Here is a 19,041-nt window from a genome sequence, read left to right on the forward strand (position 1 = left end):
TAATGCTGACAGAAAAGGCTAAGGCAGGAGGAAAGACCTGCGCAACCCAAGAAGCCAAAAATTCACTGCTGTTCCTACAGGATGCAAGTTTGGGAACCTCTGTGGTAGACCAATTCAACACCCACACTTCTTATTCCCAAGGGACAGAGGTGCAGGCCTAAACAATGAGTGAGCTGTCTGTTCCAACGGGGCCCGGAAGTATTAGCAATCTCAGGAAGGTGATGAGAGGCCAAGAGTCATGTGTTACGTGAGCCACTTGCTGCTATCCTTTCCTCTTCCACTCCGAGCCCACAGAAAACACAAATGCCAGCAGATGTGCCCTGGGCTTCATTCAGCTTCATGAAAAGCTTAATGAAATACATGTTTTCTGCTTCTTGTTACTTCAGAACCAAAGACGGGGACTTATGTTTGTCATAAAGATGATGACGCCCCTAGATAATTGTGTTATGACCTCCAGTAAGGAAGAACTGTCCAGAGAAACGACTGGAAAGTGAGTCTCAGCTCTGAAGGGCTATAGTTCTTCTCAAACAGTTGACAGTGCCATCCACTAGCAGAGAGCACAGCCTTGAACTTCTGATGCCACTACTGAGATCAGAGCACAGACAGACTCACATGTTTCGGTGACTTGTGAGCTTTCATCAACGTGAACTGTCTTATTTCCTTTAGAACCAGTTTCCATAGCAAGCAAAGTTAGATATGAGAGGGATTAGAGTCGCACTAGGCTATCCAGACTATGACACTCACATTCGGTAAGCATCTAGTCTGTACTGTGAAGTGTGGAAATGTAATATCTTAGGTTATTCTTTTACAGAGGGAGGTTTATACGTTCTTGAGCTTGTTCTGTCTGGTTACAAACAAAACATACTAAAATGCAACTCAAGTCGTAACCGAGAATAACCAACCCAAGTTAGAAGGCTGGCGCAGGAATTTCTTCATCAGTGTTTACCCCTTTTCTATACAGATCCAACCAGGCAAGATGAGGACGATGTTTAATAGACTTCTGCATGGCAAAACACTTCTGTGTAAGACAGAGTCTAACCTCCTATGAGCAAGTCTGCCTCTACATCTAAACTTTATGATTTATTAGCAGGTGAGATAAGATCCCATGCTCTCCTGGGGCTGTGTCCCCGGGCAGGGAATGACAATTAGAGCCTACCAGATAGATACTAGGATGAATAAAACATAAACTAACGGGCACAAACCACGGATCACCTAAATATTACATTTTTCTTCACCTCCCACTCCCTCCCAAATACCTGTGTCTATCCCTTTTATTTTATCCCACTGAGATGATCAGCTTGATATGGTTATTAACCTGAAGGCATCACAGAACAGGAATAAAGGATGAAGACTCAAGCCACACTGACAGGGTTCAAACACGCATTTTTGATGACAAGCACTGAAACAGAGATCAACTTCTTTAAATTCTCTGTGCCTCATTACTCGTCCATTGATACAATTAAGATTATAATTAGAACACATCTCGTGGAACAATAGGGAAGATTACAAGCATTTAAAGTAGAGGAGATGGCTCTGTGGTTAAGGCAGGTGTCTTGCCATTAAGTCTGACAACCCGAGTTCCGTCCCTGGGACCTGCAGAGCAGCAGAAGGAAACTGGCTCTTGCAAGTTGTCCTCTGACCTCCACATTCATGCCGTGACATGCAAAACAACAAACAGGAAATAAATAAAAACAGCACCGAATACAGTCAAAATGAGGGTTAGCTGTCATTGTTATTGATATCAACCTCTCTCCTCTACGCTACCTCATCAGAAGAGCCTCCAACGAGGGATGGGAGCAAAGCTTATGCCTAAAAACCAAAACATGAGGCTACATATGTAGCAAAATACCCCCTGGGGACATGTTCAAATCTTACAAGGTACCACTAATTTAGCCTGCTTAGTGCTGAGCTGAATTGGAAAGCTCAGCTGAAAAAGAGACCCGTCCCGATTCAAGATGCCGGATCTGTCACGAGAGTTGTCACTGAGGCTCTGCGCTTGGTTCAACTGAAGTTCCCCTTAAAAACTAATTAGAGGAGGAAGGGGAATGAAAATGGAGAGTAGTCCCAAGAGGAACAAGTCTGAATTTCCTGAGAAATCTCATGACATCTGTTGCACAACCATGTACATACACTTAACCCTACAGACCTGGACATGAGAGTGGCAGATATGTATATATGCATGTGTGCATGTATATTTCTATTATGATTTTAAAAAGTCAAACTTTAAAACATTTTTGGACTATAGAACTCTACATAAATACTGAGATGAAACATTTTTAAAAGACTTTTTTTCAAACACACTGATGCATAGTAATTTTTTGCATGATTTTCTTGAGTCCATTCTTCTTTCCAACCATGTTTTCTATTCCCTTATATTTCTTACATAGCCTCTCAATGCTCCCTCCGATTACAGGCATTACTAAGCCCTTACATTTTGGGAAAATAAAACACGCATAAGAGCCAGGTTCAAAATATAGACAGTCTAAACTTGGGAAGTAGTCGAAGAAAAACTTGGGATAGGAAGTGTTTGAAGCCCAAATGAGTAACAGTTTTTCACTCACTACAAAAGAAACGAGAATTAAGAAGACAACCAATTCCAAATGGGAAACAAATCAGGAAAATATGTAAGCCAAAAACCAGCCACTTTCCAGGACTTAGCCCTAGTGATAAGGACCAGATTTGTATCACAGGATGAAAAAAACCAAACAAAACCACAATGGGAAATAATACACAGAGGAAATAAAATAATGGACTTTCCTGATCTGAGTCCTCAGACGTGGCTAGAAGGAGCTCTGCTGCACTTCTCAAAGTACTTGAAGAGGCACTGCTCCAAAAGCCAACAAAATTGGGATGCTATCTCTTGCAGCAAGGGCTACATTCAGACACCCGCTGAAAGCAGTGCAAACTCCAACAGAAGCCTCCTTTGACTGAAGAGGTTGATGGGAACACTACCCGCTTCCATCCTACTGCTTAAGAAACAAACGTGATGAAAGAGAAAGTTTCTCTTTAACAACAATAAATTTCAGTCTAGTGAACATTTTTTCAGCGTGTCACTTATAATCAGAATTTAGAAAAAGCACTAGGATCAATGGCTTCTTTGTGACTGTCTTCCTAGAATGCCCAGAAGGGAGGTTTTGCTTCTCTGAATTCTCTTGCTTGAGCAAAAATAACTGCCCTCCCCAATCCAGAACAGACTGAGTCTTTGAGATACTTGTCAGCTTTCTTCAGCCACAAGAGTAGATCCAAACCTCAGTTTGGAATAAACAAATAACATCCCATTCTTCAGAATGCACAGGAAGCAAGGGAGGCCCCTTCACTCTGTTTGGAAACAGAGGTCATAGTTTACATTAAAAGGTAGAAGTTAAACTCTGATGGGTTGGCCAGCCCTTTGTGCAGCTGGCTATTTTAAGCCTGTGATGAAAGGAAGGTTCCTTTATTTATGAAGCCACTGATTTCAATGATGATGAATTCATACCCACGAATCTCACATACTACTCTTTCTCATAAGTGGGTTTTTCCCACTAGAAGAGAGCGATCATAAACAATGCACGGTCTGCAAATGAAAGGTGACGCCCTGACAATCCCTCCTACCTACCTATGTCTAGAAAAGCTGAATCAAGGAGGAAAAAACCCAAAGAGTAATAAATACTTTTTCTCCCTCATATGCTAAATCCAAAACTCTTCTCCTTAGCAGGACAAAACACTCTGACTGAGAAAGGAAATGTCAAAAGGAATTGCTCACTATAAGGGATAGTCCACCATGGCAGGAGAGGCCTGGTTGCAGAAGCAGGAGGCAGTTGCCCTGCTGAGTTCTCAGTCAGGAAGCAAAGAGAAATGAATGCTAGTACTCAGCTCCCCCCCGCCCCCCCCCCCCCCGGTTTTTATCTAGTCCAGAACCCTAGCCTGTGGAATGGTACTGCCTACATTTTGGGTCGGTCTTCCCACCTCAGCGGAGAAAGTCTTTCATAGAAATGGCCAGAGGTTTACTTCTATGATGACCCTACATCCCATCAAGTTAACAACTAAGAGTAAGTATAATATATTTGATATCTATTTGCTATGAAAAGAATCTACCTTAGCAAATCATTTATCTTTATGAAAACAATATAAAAGTTTTTAAAGTATGTATGATAAAATTATCATACATTATCTCTTTGAGCCACAGCATTCCTGATGAGGCTCAGTTATAACATACACAGGCAGGTAAGCAATGATTGAACTAAAATAAAATCCCAGCTTGCTTCCCTTTGGCCAACCAGTCTCTGCAATGACTTTTATATTGCCATACAAAGCACCCACAGATGCTTAAGTCTTTTATTCATTAATGGTAGAGCGGGTCCCATTCTACCCATTAAGCTCGTGAAATATTCACTTGACTCCTCGTGGCCTTTTCAGGTTCCTTCAGCCTTTCTTGGGCAACCCTGTGATATGAAGTAAAGAAGGGTTGAAAATAAGTATGATTCCTGTCCCCTAAATGTTCCACACCAAAAAGGTTCATTTGAAAACGCTCTTTGTGGAATGGGATCAGGGCTTTCGTTCATTCATTCCACAAACATTTACTGAATGTCTAACACAAGCCAAGGACTATTCTAGTAGCCTTGGGAACTTTGCCAGGGAACTTGAAAATCCCTGCCCTTAGGCAGGCATGACGTGCATGCCTGTAATCCCAGCGCTGTCAGATAGGCAAGAGGATCTTATTCAAAACCAGCTCAAGCTGTACGTACACGGTGAGACCTTGACTTGAAGAAAACTTCAAAGAAAAGTCTTTGCTGGAAGGCAGTTTTTGCTCTAAAGTGTCTTAAGGAAGAAAAAACTAAGTGTGCTTGGGAAATAACTTCATAGCCTGCACGATGTCGAGGATAAAACGAGACTAATACCAAATGTCGGCCAGATGTAGACAAACCGGGTTGCACCACATCCTGGGAAGAGTAAATGGTGCAGCTAAGTTGGACAACAGCCTTCAACGTATTAAACAGCAAGTGGTCGTAAGACTCAGCTTATGTTTCATAGGTAAACAACCAAGAGAAGTGAGAACACGCACCTACACAAGGAACTGCATACAAATGCTCATCTAAGCATCATCCATTATAACCCAAAGGAGAAACAACTTAAGTCTATCACCCAACGAATGCAATGCGCTATAGCTGTACAACTGGGAACCATTCCACAGTGGAAAAAGTCCTGGTACCTGTTATTAGAAAGATGGTCTTGAAGCCATCATGCTAAGTGGGCAACGTCAATCCCAAGATAGCGCACGTTTACTGTTATGTATTTACATGAAATGTCAAGAAGAGGCAGAGAGCAGAGCTGGGGAGATGGGAGGGAGGGAGGGAGGAATGCTCGAGGGAACAAGATTCCTTTCCAAGGTGATGGAATGTTAAGAATGATTGTGGTGCTGATTACAGAGCTTTTGAAAATGACTAGAAATTGTTGCAAATGTTAGATGAGAGAACCACGTGGTGGGTGAATCACCTCTCATCAGGGCTGTTGAAAGAAACCCAGGTGCTGGAGAGAAGCAGAACTGATCCAGACGGATCCCACTGAGGAGGTAGCAGGCGCTACTGAGTTTGTTGAAGAAGTCAGTCAAGAGGAACAGAATTGAGAGAGCCTCGCTTTGCTCCCAGTTGCAAGCACCAGTGTGCCATCCAGTGCCCACCCAAGATGGAGGAGGACACACACCTGGCCCTCTTACCAATGGAGAAAGTGACTAGGCAGACTTAACGTCCTTCAGGGTCTGACTGCTTCATATGTGAATATGACCAAACATCAGAAGAAGAAATAGCACCAGGATCATAAAAATCCTTCCAGAAGTAGAAGGGAGGGACACATCCCAGTTCATTTTATGCAATCAGAGTCACTCCAAAACCAGAGGGTTGCACATTTAAGAGAAGAAAACTATAGATCACTATCACCAATAGCTAAAAAGTTACCCAATAAAAACCTGGCAAAAAATGAGAGAGAGAGAGAGACAGACAGAGAGACAGAGAGACAGAGAGACTATAACTCAGTGAAGTCATATTCCAGGAATGAAAATAAACTGGTTTTAATAGTTAAAAATATATCATTGATATATTTAAAAATATATCCGTGTAACTAAATATGATACTATTTTAAAAAAGAAAGCCCATGAGTGATCATATTAATTAATGCAGAAAGAGCATTCAAGAAATCCAGTATTGGGGTAAAGAGATGGTTCAGTAGAGAGCAGCTGTTGGGGTACAGAGATGGTTCAGTAGAGAGCAGCTGCTGGGGTACAGAGATGGTTCAGTAGAGAGCAGCTGTTGGGGCACAGAGATGGTTCAGTAGAGAGCAGCTAGTGGGGTACAGAGATGGTTCAGTAGAGAGCAGCTGTTGGGGTACAGAGATGGTTCAGTAGAGAGAGAGCAGCTGTTGGGGTACAGAGATGGTTCAGTAGAGAAAGAGCAGCTGTTGGGGTACAGAGATGGTTCAGTAGAGAGAGCAGCTGTTGGGGTACAGAGATGGTTCAGTAGAGAGCAGCTGTTGGGGTACAGAGATGGTTCAGTAGAGAGAGAGCAGCTGTTGGGGTACAGAGATGGTTCAGTAGAGAGAGCAGCTGTTGCTCTTCTAGAAGGGCTGGGTTTGATCCCAGCTCCCCCACTGTGGCTCACAATGCTCTATACTCCAGTCCCAGGGGATCTGATGCTCTTTTGGCCTCTTTGGCATCAAACACACACACACACACACACACACACACACACACACACGATGCACAGGCTTACATGCAAACAATCTTTTTTTAATTAAAGAAAAGAAATCCAGTATCTATTTGTATGCAATAAATATCTCAGCAAGCCAGGAAATATGAAGAACTCCTCAGCTTGATAAAGTTCACATAAAGTAAGACTTCAGCAAACACACTTAATGAGTATTTTCCCCTTACAGCTGGGAGGCAGGCGCGAATGCCCTTTCTCATTACTCACTTTCTATTAGAGCAGAAATGTTAGTTTATGGGGGAGAAGGCAAGAAAAGGCACACAGACAAGGAAGAAAGAAATATAATCATTTCAATCCACAGATGGCTTATCGATACAGAACCCTCAAAAGGCGAGTATGATACACCTGTGTAGCTATAGACTCGAATGAACAATGGGCATCGACATTTAGAAACATTTAAAATACATATCATTTGCAATCGCTAAAGAAAAGAGAACACATAATTATAAGCTGAACATGAAGTTCTCGAAGCTTCAAAATGCTGACGAGAGAAATGAAGGAGCTGATTAAATGGAAAGGCTGCGCAGTTCACAGAGTAGATGATTCAACACAGAAAAGACCTCAATCAAATCCATCCAAATTGTGATACAGAGTTAATGTAATTCCAATAACAACAACAACAACAAAAATCCCATCAAGAACATTTTTAGAATATAAGTGAGCTGATTCAAAAATTTAAATGAGAAGGCAAAGAAAGTAGACTAGTTAAAATAATTGTAAAATGAAGAATGAAGTTATGAGAAACCACAGTAACCAATTTTCAGACTTAAGAGCTATAGTAACGAAGAAAGTCTGGTATTTGTGATGGAACAGACATAGATTAGGAGAACAGAACAGCGAGTCCAGAAATAGATGCCACATATGTGGCCAATTAACTTCGCAAAGGTGCAAAAGCAAGTCAGGGTGGAGATGGGGACCCCTTCCTGATAGCATTGCTTGCAGCCCCTCCACGACATCGAAAACAGCCCTCAAAGAGGAGGAGAGAAAACTGCACCAGAATGAAGAACTCTTGCTCTACAAAAGGCCCCATTTTAAATAAAAAAAAAAAAAAAAGGTAAGGCAGGTTGCAGGCTTGGAGGGAATATCTCCAAACGACACCCGGCCAGGGCAATGTCTCTAGCAAATATAAAGTAGTCTTAAAACTCAGCTGAGAGAAAACAAACTGAACCATAAAAACAGGCCAGAAGACTAGAACTGACCTTTCTCAAAGAGGATTACTGAGGTTGCAGAAAAGTAATTCAATGGGGAAAAACTATTTCACTTGGCAAATAGGACCAAAAGGACTAGAAATGCATATCAAACCTCACGCCTGACGTGAATATTACCCCCAAACTGACCTAAATATGTACAACATAAAACTATAAAGTTTTACAAAATAACACGTAACAAGACATTTTTTGTGACCTAAAGTGAAGCCCAGAAGGAGGTTTGAGCCTTTGGGTTCAATATGGCCCTGAGCAATGCAGAAAGATCTCATTTCAAATACCAATAATAACAACTTATAGAAAATACAAAGGTGGCAGCCAGAGGAGACGCCATTGATAGGCAGAGTTTCAGTTCTGCATGACAAAATTGTTGAAGACGTGGTTTCATAACTGTGTAAGACTACTTGACACGACTAAACTGTACATTTAAAAATAGTTAACATAGTAAATTTGATCATCTGTGTGTGACATTATCTTGCTCTGTAGCCCAGGCTGGCCTGCAGCTTTGTAACTACTCCTGACTCATCATCCCGTGTGTGCAAGATCATGGGCAAGCATCATCACACCCCAGTGATGTGTGATTATTTTTCACTAAAATAAAAATAATAACAACAGCATCAAGTTCTGACAATGACATGGAGCAGCTGGAACTGACTTACGATGCTGGCAGAAATGGAAAACGTCTGGGACTTGTTTTAATGTTAAACACACTTAACACAGAACGTTATTTTCTCACCATCAACAACTGAAAGCTCTCATTCACAGAATTTTATATAAGAATTTTATAGTAGATTCAGCCGCACTTACTCCCAACTGGAATCCACTGCTATTCCCTTCCTCAAGTGAATTACAGAATGGAATTGGACCATGAAATATGTCTTATCAACACAAAGACAGCCATTGGCAGGACAATTGGTCCATCTCCTAAGGGGTTGTGCCAAAGGACAGCTTTCACTCTCCTAATTTAACACTGAATGACAGGGTCCTTTGCTTTGTTTGGCTTTCTTGTAACACTTTAGGTTACTTTACAAAGCAGTATGATTCTTCATGGCCCGTTCAGACACATATTCAATACACTGTGTTCTGATTTGTCTCTCCCCCTCACTGTCCTCTCTCGTGTTCCCTTTCTTCCCTCAGTCTCCTCCTTTCAATTTTCTACTGCATGTATTTCCTTTCTATCACTCTCTATATTTCAGACATCCATTAAGATTTCCCACAAACCACTTCCTAGTTTTTTTAATATTTATTTATTTATTTATTTATTTATTTATTTATTTATTTATTATGTATACAATATTCTGTCTGTGTGTATGCCTGCATGCCAGAAGAGGGCACCAGACCCCATTAGAGATGGTTGTGAGCCACCATGTGGTTGCTGGGAATCGAACTCAGGACCTTTGGAAGAGCAGGCAATGCTCTTAACCTCTGAGCCATCTCTCCAGCTCTGCTTCCTAGTTTTTGAACAACACACACACACACACACACACACACACACACACACACACTTACATACACAAAATGTAAAATTCAGGTTCCCCCATGTGGAAGAAGACACACAGTGTTTGTCTTTCTGAGTCTGGTATTCTTCTCTAGGGCTGCATATCTCTATCCACTGATGAGTGAGTAGGCTGGGCCCACTTATTGACTACTGTAAATAGTGTGTTTGTAAACGTGGATGTGCATGTCTTGGTGATGTGTTTCCTAAGAGCCCTTACCCAAGACTGGTATGGCTCAGTCCCATAGAGGTCCTAATTTCGGGTGGGTTGGTTTGTTTTTGAGGTACCTCCATACTTATTTCTGTAATGGCAATATAGGTCTACATGCTCATCGTCAGAGAATAAGGGCTCTTCTTTTCCTATATCCTTGCCAGCATCTACTGTTATTTGTTTTCTTGATAGCCATTCTGATTGGGTAAGACAGAATCTCAAAGCAGTTTTCATTTGTGTTTCTCTGATGGCTAAGGATGTTGAACATCTTCCAAGTATTTACTGGACATTTGTATTCTGGCTTTTGAGAACTGTTTATATAGTTCATTAGCACAGCTTTCGATTGGAACATTTGTGGTTTGGATGTTTGATTTTGTTGTTTTTATATAACCTGGCTATTGATCCCTAGCTGACATGTAGCCGGCAAGAATCCCCCATTCCCCTGCCGCCCATTCTGTAGGCTGCTCCTTCACACTGGTGGCTGATTCCTGTGCGGTGTAGATGCCTCTTTATTTCCTGTAGTCCCATTTGTCAATTCTTGAAATTATTTCCTGTGCTATTGGAGTATGTTCTGAAAACCCTTGCCTTATGCCTGTATATCTTGAAGTGTTTGCCTATTTTCCCATAGCAGCTTCAATATTTCAGATCTTACATTAAGATCTTTAATTCATTCTGTGCAGGATGACAGATATTCATCTAATTATTTTTATTTTCACATATGAAAATCCAGTTTCCCCAGAACCACTGGAATGTATGTTTTTGACAGTGTTGTTAAATATTAGCTGGCTCCAACTGTATAAGTTTACTTATGCTCTTCTTGGTCTGAGTTTGTTTTTGTGCCAGCACCATGGTATTTGTTATTATTGCTCTGTAATATAATTGGAAATTATTTTTATTGAGCTCTACATTTTTCTCTGATCCCCTCCCTGCCTCCCCCCTTACCTTCAACCCTCCCCCAAGGTCCCCATGCTTCTAATTTACTCAGGAGATCTTGTCTTTTTTTACTTCCCATGTAGATTAGATCTATGTAAGTCTCTCTCAGTGTCCTTATTGTTGTCTAAGTTCTCTGGGATTGTGGGTTGTAGGCTGGTTTTCTTTCCTTTATGTTTAAAGAACACCTATGAGTGAGTACATGTGATAACTGTCTTTCTGTGTCTGGGTTATCTCACTCAAAATAATGTTTTCTAGCTCCATCCATTTTCCTGCAAAATTCAAGATGTCATTATTTTTTTCTGCTGTGTAATACTCCATTGTGTAAATGTACCACATTTTCCTTATCCATTCTTCGGTTGAGGGGCATTTAGGTTGTTTCCAGGGGCATTAGGTTTGTTTCCAGCAAACAATGCTGCTATGAACATAGTTGAGCACATGACCTTGTGGTAAAATTGAGCATCCTTTGGATATATACCCAAAAGTGTTATTACTGGGTCTTGAGGAAGGTTGTTTCCTAATTTTCTGAGAAATTGCCCCATTGACATCCAAAGGGGCTGTACCAGCTTTCATTCCCACCAGCATTGCAGAAGTGTTCCCTTTCCCCCCACAACCTCTCCAGCATACGTTATCATCAGTGTTTTTGATCTTGGCCATTCTTACAGGTGTAAGATGGAATCTCAGAGTTGTTTTGATTTGTGTTTCTCTGATGACTAAAGATGTTGAACATTTCCTTAAGTGTCTTTCAGCCATTTTAGATTCCTCTGTTGAGAGTTCTCTGTTTAGATTTGTAGTACTCCATTTTTTATTGGATTATCTGTTCTTTTGGTGACCAATTTCCTGAGTTCTTTGTATATTTTGGAAATCAGATCTCTGTCTGATGTGGGGTAAGTGAAGATCTTTTCCCATTCTGTAGGCTGCTGTTTTGTCTTGTTGACCATGTCCTTTGCTTTACAGAAGCTTTTCAGTTTTAGGAGGTCCCATTTATTAATTGTTTCTCTCAGTGTCTGTGCTGCTGGGGTTATATTTAGGAAGTAGTCTCCTGTGTCAATGCATTCAAGTGTACTTTCCATTTTCTCTTCTATAAGGTTCAGTGTGGCTGGCTTTATGTTGAGGTCTTTGATACATTTGGACTTAAATTTTGTGCATGGTGATAGATATAGGTCTATTTTCATTCTTCTACATGTTGATATCCAGTTATGCCAGCACCATTTGTTAAATATGCTTTCTTTTTTCCGTTTTATATTTTTTGCTTCTTTGTAAAAAATCTGGTGTTCAAAGAAGTGTGGATTAATACCCAGGTCTTCTATTCGGTTCCATTGGTCCACCTGTCTGTTCTTATGCCAATACCAGGCTGTTTTCAGTACTGTAGCTCTGTAGTAGAGTTTGAAGTCAGGGATTGTGATGCCTCCAGAAGTTCTTTTATTGTACAGGATTGTTTGGCTATCCTGGGTTTTTGGCTTTTCCATATGAAGCTGAGTACTGTTCTTTTGAGGTCTGTGAAGAATTTTGCTGGGATTTTGATGGGCATTGCATTGAATCTGTAGATTTCTTTTGGTAAGATTGCCATTTTTACTATGTTAATTCTGCCTACCCAAAAGCATGGGAGATCTATACACCTTCTGGTGTCTTCTTCAATGTTCTCGTCATATAAGTCTTTCACTTGTTTGGTTAGAGTTACTCTGAGATATTTTATGCTATTTGTGGCTATTGTCAAGGGTGATATTTCTCTGATTTCTTTCCCAGCCATTTTATCATCTGTGTACAGGAGGGCTACTGATTTTTTTTTTTGATTTAATCTTGTATCCTGCTATATTACTGAAAGTGTTTATGAGTCTTAGAAGTTATTTGATAGAATTTTGGGATTTCTTATGTAAACTATCATGTCATCAGCAAACAGTGAGAGTTTGACTTCTTTTCTGATTTGTATCCCCTTGATCTCCTTTTGGTGTCTTATTGCTCTAGCTAGGACCTCAAGAACTATATTAAATAGATATGGAGACAGTGGATAACCTTGTCTTGTTCCTGATTTCAATGGAATCTCTGTGAGTTTCTCTCCATTTAGTTTGATGTTGGCTGTTAGCTTGCTGTATATAATTGGAAATTTTTAAAAATTATGTGCAGGTGTGTGTGTGTGCACATGTGTGTGTGCATGCACTTAGGTATGTGCATGTGTGATGGAGGAGGGTCATCTGTCTATGTGTGTTACTTTCATTGGTTAATAAAGAAACTGCCTTGGCCCTTTAATAAGCAGAAAATTAGGGAGGCGGAGAAGACAGAACAGAATTGTGGGAGAAAGAAAGCAGAGTCAGGCAGACGCCTCAGGCAGTTGCCATGCCTCTCCTCTCCGAGACAGACGCAGGTTAAGATCTCTCCTGGTAAGACACCACCTCGTAGTGCTACACAAATTACTAAATATGGGTTAAAGCAAGATATAAGAGTTAGCCAATAAGAGGCTAGAGCTAATGGGCCAAGCAGTGTTTAAATGAATACAATTTGTGTGTTGTTATTTAGGGGCATAAGCTAGCTAGGTGGCGGGAAGCAGCCCACTGCTCCTTCTATACATGTCCCTGCAGAAGCCAGATAAGAGCACTGAATCCTTTGATGCAGGAATTAGAGGTGGTTGCCAGCCACTTGATGTGAGTGCTGGAAATCGAACTGCAATCCTCTGCAAGCTGCAGGAGCAGCATGTGCTCTTACTTCAGAGTCACCTCCTCTGCCCCTCCATTGTCATTTCAGATCAAGTACTGTGACATTTCTAGCACTGTTCTTTCTGCTAAGGACTGTTTTCGTTACTTAGGGCCTTTTGTGCTTCTGTGTGAGTTTTATTTTTTTTTTCAAGTTTTGTGAAGAATGCATTAGTGCTGTTCTTTTTAAATCTAGAGTGAAGAACAATAAAGAACTGACCCACCATAGCCGAGGTCTAGTGGGAGAGTCATACTTATAGAAGCCAGCAAGAGAAAGATTTGGGTTGTGGTGCAGTGAGGTGGCAGTGATGTATCCTAACTTTGGAAGTGGTTGAGCAAAACTATTCACATATTAAAATTCTTAAAATTGCAACACACACAGACACCAAAAGAAAAGTACTACAATGAATGACCTGTTTGAAAAGGCCTTGGTTACATACTCTGTGACTGATCATGAATATTGTCAGGAAACTTTGCAATTTGTGCTCCCAAAACCATGCTACAGATCTCAGAGGGGCACACTGTCACGGCTACTGGGAGTAAATATATTTTCCTGTGGATTCAAGGTCCATTGACCTGTACCAGCAGCCGAGAGGCAGAGCAGGAAAAAACATTTCTGAACAAAGCAAGATATTATGTGTTTCCTGGGATAAGGGTTTGATAAGGCTGGCACAGATCAGTGCTCAGCGAAAGGAAAGACCCCTTTTCTAGGGGTGACTCACAGGGAAGGCTTCCAAAAGGTATGGCCCAAACTATCCCCAGTTTGGAGATCACTGAAGCCTTCTTTCCGCTATGACTGCTACATCCCCCGCCCCCACCACCACGACTCAATCTACCATTCTAAGCAGTCTTCTCACTAATAGGGAAAGTGAGTGAAGTTGGAAAAGCCTTTGTTATGAATTGGGAAAACTGAAAGACATGGAGGAGTAGAAAAATTATTTAAACGAGGCATATTGAAGAGAAGGGTTCACAGATGAAAAGGAACTCGAACTACAGTGAAAGAGGCCACACTGAAGAGGAGACCCCACGGACAGGTTCCTGCTACACGTGCAACAGGTGATGGACGCCGACGGAGAGGAGACGGTCACCCCAGAGTCATCAGGCCCGGCTCTCCCTAACCCATATCCATATCCTAGGTGCAGGCTGGTAGCGGATGAGTAACAGCCAGGAGCTGCATGAGTGTCAAGCATTATGTTGTGAAATTGCTGGAGGTGGTGATGTACAGAGAATGAGAATAGTGTGTTAACACCGTTGGTGAAGGAAGGGTGTGTGTGTGATCCCTAAAACTCCCGTGATTCCTCAACAGGATTTATCAAGGGCCTTTTTCTTGCCAGTGATGTCTCCCTGGCCACTCCGTTTTAATGATCTGCCTCTCATATTCTGCTTCCAATTCTTCTCTTTATCCCCGGAGACAGGGTTTCTCCATGTAACAGCCCTAGCTATCCTGGAACTAGCCCTTGTAGACCAGTCTGGCCTCGAACTCACAGAGATCCTCCTGCCTCTGCGTCCCGAGAGGTAGGATTAAAAGGCGTGCACCACCACTGCCTGGCTCCTCTTCCAGTTCTTGGCTGTATTTTTCTCTATTCACTTTCCGATAGTCTACATACTTATTAGAGTTTACTTTCCACCTCCTACAAGACGGTAATTAGAAAGAAGGGAAAGGAGCCTCAATGGACTAGAGGCTGTGACAGGGCCACTGTGGTCTTCCCCGGAGGCAGGCATGCCGTGGCTGGAGATGTTCAGTGACTCTTCTCTGCAAGGACAACGAGCGCGGCCTAAGGAGCGATCTGCGGACCTGGCTGCTGCATATCCACTGCTTGTTTCTGTAACTCTGCTCGGCTACAGTTAATTGGGGAGCAGGGCAGAGACTGCCTTGCTCTTTTAATATGGTGTGGAGACGAGGGCTGCACGACAGCACAGCTACTTTCTTAGTGGAATAAGCAGGGTACGAATCCAAAGGCTTCCAGGTGTTTACACAGCCAGAGCAGGCCTTAACAAGTACCATCTATGAGAAATTCTTTCACGTTCATCCTTTTCTGCAGATATGGAAAATAATCCCAGGCAGCAATATTATGCTTCCTTAGTTACAGAGAATATTATGCTTTCCTAGGACCAAACATAATTTTGATCCTTGCCAACCATGCTTCTGAACATGCACTGCTGAAATCAGGCCGGCCAAGCAGAACCAAAGTAATTTACTCGGACCAAATCCGTCTTACAGGAAAAGCAAACCAAAGAGGCAAACCCGTGTGTTAGTGACACCTCTCCAGGCCTAACTCCTTACTGATCTGTGCAGGAAGCTACTTTACAGGGATACAAAGTAATGAAGCTGTTGACAGTGCTGGCTGCAAGGCCTTTTTGCTTCCAGATTTCTATTTCCACAAGGCTGACTGTCCTGGGCCAAGACTTCCTTGCTAGTAGAAGTGGGTAACATATCACTTGAACTTCGTAAGGTCGCTCTCATGACTCAGCGAGCCAATCTGAATGGAGTCCTTTGGGCCAGAGTGTGATACGTAACAACATTCAATAAAAGTGATTATTATTGTTGGGTACTGTAGAGCATTTTCAGCGACTTACAAGCTTTTGCCAGATGGCTCTCTCTGAGTTAGTCTGATTCCTAGAAGGCTGCAGCGTACAACGACACAATCTAAAAGCCTCAACAGGCATGCCTTCGCCATTACTCAACAGCACACAGGGACTCCAGCGCTGATGGAGATTAAGCCTTGATTTTCTTCATCGAGGAGCACAGTCTACTGTTCACTAAGGGTAAAAGTTAGGAAAGAAAAAAAAATCTCCCCGATTATGTTGCTTGTCTGTGCATGTGTGTCTTTTTGAGATGGGGTTTTCTTCTAGCGCCCAGGCTGCCACACACACGTGCACAGCGCTTTCACACGTCCCCTCCCCTCGTCTCCCGGGTCTCCTTGTGGCGCTGAGTGGTGCCTTCTCTCAAGATGAGAGCTGAGCATGGGGAGAAAAATGGAAGCAGCAGGTGCAGGCTGTCTTCAAAACACTTGGTTTGGATCGCAACAGATGATGCAGCAATCAGGGAAAATAACTATGTTTAGAAAGACAGGCCAGCCTGCACGTCTAGCCTTGGGGAGACACAAAATGCCTCAACAGCCAAAGTCTAGGGATGTCGCTCAGTGGTAGAGTGATTGTCTAGCACTTGGGAGGGCCTGGTTTGAATCCCCAGTGCGGAAAGAAACCAAAAAAAGAAACAGAGATGCAGAGGCCATACTTATAGCCCTCGCCCTAAAACAAAATGGGGGGAAATAACTAGAAAGGGAAAAAAATATAAATGATATTCTGAATTCTAAAGGGAGGGAAGGGAAACATGTTTAACTTAGGCGAGACAGAGGAAGGCCTCATTTACAAGATGAGACACAGTAGAGATGGTATGGATGTAGAGACGGTGTTCAGGGGGGTTGGCAAGGAGAAAGCATGGGACACCACTGCCATCCCAGTTTGTGTATGCGGTGACATGCACACACACTATCCCAGCCTAATGACACATTCTCAGAATGGGCCATGCCATGAAAATACACATGACTATGGATAGAAAAGCGGGGTGGTCTCCTGGCCTGGGGAACGAGTCAGAGCTACGGGTAAATTTCTACTTAGGAACAACGGCAAAGAACTGGAAGCCTGTGTAAAAACTCAGTTGGCCTCATAGCTAGGATGTTTCTTGGAGCTTTCAAGAAGCATCCCAAAGCATAGCTGACTCAGGACGACTAAAACAGACCAAGGTTGGGAGTACCTGCTACCACATGCAATGGAAATGGCATTTATAAGTTCATCTTACAGCCTATCGTCTGCTAACTAAATAGCTCCCCGGTATGGGAAAGGAGGCACATATTGTCAATGACCTTGGAACACGGCAAATACCAGGCTACAACTAGAAGGGACTCACACTACAGGGTTAGTTTTCTCTGAAGAAATTCACCTTCTTTCCTAGTCCCAGATACTGTGGGAGATCTTGCCAAGACTTCATGTGGCCTATATCATGTTGAATCAGCCTGATTTCGTTATTTGAAATAGCTTTTTAAAAGAAGATAACCATTTTCTCGGTTATTTCCATTTTTTTATTACATCTTTCTTCAACGTAAAAACAAAAAGCCCCTTCCCCCTTTTTAGTTCTAAGAGCTGAGCTTATAGCCTCCTGTATGAGGCCAGCTAAGTACTCCACCAGCGAGTTATATTTTCAGCCCTTTTGGTGTTTTGGTTAAAGCTTCATGGATACTTTCTTCAGACCTCAACAGAAATGAAAGTTTTAAAATAAACATACAAGTATGGTGAAAACTATTTTGTAATTCTGATAAATAATGAGAAGAGAGGAAGAAGAGATTCTCTGTAGATGTCCTCTCCAAGGAGAGACTTTAGCTGTTTCAGCTCTACAGAAAGGGCAACAGAAATAGCTGAAGCCTGTCTTCTCTCAACATCTTAATATTATAGTCCAGAGAATTACTCCCATCTTGAGTAACCATGGTAACATGCAGAGCCAGATGCTAGCAAGGCTTGGGAAAACGTGAAAGGGGTACTTCAGAAGGGCAATGTGGTTCAGTTTACTCCCAAGAAGCAGGGATAACAAGATGCCTAGCCAGAAACTAGAAAGTCAAGAGTCTCCCTGAAGTCCACCAAGAGCATCTGGAAGAAAAGAACCTTAGACTTGAGCTCATCTAATTCCCTGATTTTAACAAATAAAATGAGGCCCAGAGACTGACCGGTTTGATCAGGGTCATCTAGTGTTTGGTAGGAAAAATATCATTTAGTGGTCCTCACTCACTCAACACACTGCCCACCATCTCCCACTGGTTTTCAATCCAGGAAGCCCCTAGACACAGAAGACATCTCAGCATCCATTTTCTGCCAATCAGGGCTCTATCATTTCCCCACTTGTTTTCACTGTGGATATTTCCAAGTATCAACCAGTAGAAACAAAACATAATAAACTCTGGAACATACTGTCTACAAATGTCAACTCCTGACAGTCTTTTTCTCCCCATGCTTTTACAGCTTCCCTTCTTCAAGACAATTCTGGAATAATTCTCAGGTACCACTATTGTTTATTAGACAGCAAACACTCAAAGTTTCTACCTGAGCATGAAGCAGAGACACTTGTCTCTAGGCATCCTGGGTTTCCCTGTTGTACACACTTGTGAGTGCCTACTATTTTCTATTCTGTTTCACAGCTCAAAGACACAAAGGTAGTCTTATATAGGCCAATAAAATCTGCCCTATGATCCTGCACACGTGGGGAATTTAAAGGAATTGTTTTAGATAGTAAGCATACAGAAAGGGAACTTATGTCAAGACCTTTTGGCCTTAAAAAAATTCCATGAGCACCTAGCATTTGTTTAAATTAAGCTTAGAATCAAAACCAATTCCCCCCATAAATCCATGTGAAAGGTACCAAGTGTTTTAATTTATTTAAAAAATTGTGTGAGGGAGGAATGTCATACAACATGGCTCACATAGGAAGTTTATTGGAAGAAAAGAGAGAAGGGGCAGAGAAAGGGGCCCTGGGAATAACAGTGGCAGGAGAGAAAGAGAGGGAGAGAGAGAATAAAGAAAGAAAAGGAGAGAGAGAGGAGAGAGAAAGAGAAAGAGAGAGGAAGAGAGAGAAGAAAGAGGGCAGAGAACGAGAGAAGAGGGGGAGAAAGAGAGAGGTGGAGGAAGAGAGAGGGAGAGGGAGAGGAAGAGAGGAGAGAGAAAGAAAGACAAAGACAGAAGAGAGAGGAGAGAGAAGAGAGAGTGGGGAGGGGAAAAGAGAGGGAGAGTC

The 19,041-nt window shown here is 42.1% G+C and overlaps 1 protein-coding gene across 2 annotated transcripts in view; it reads right to left on the reverse strand.

The window, feature by feature from the left end:
- Phactr2 (phosphatase and actin regulator 2) overlaps positions 1–19,041 on the reverse strand; it is a 268,971-nt gene that overhangs the window by 73,613 nt on the left and 176,317 nt on the right. The gene's annotated exons all lie outside the window — the stretch shown is intronic.

This window comes from Arvicola amphibius, chromosome 8 (genome assembly GCF_903992535.2).
Source record: "Arvicola amphibius chromosome 8, mArvAmp1.2, whole genome shotgun sequence".
Classification (NCBI taxonomy): Eukaryota; Metazoa; Chordata; class Mammalia; order Rodentia; family Cricetidae; genus Arvicola; species Arvicola amphibius.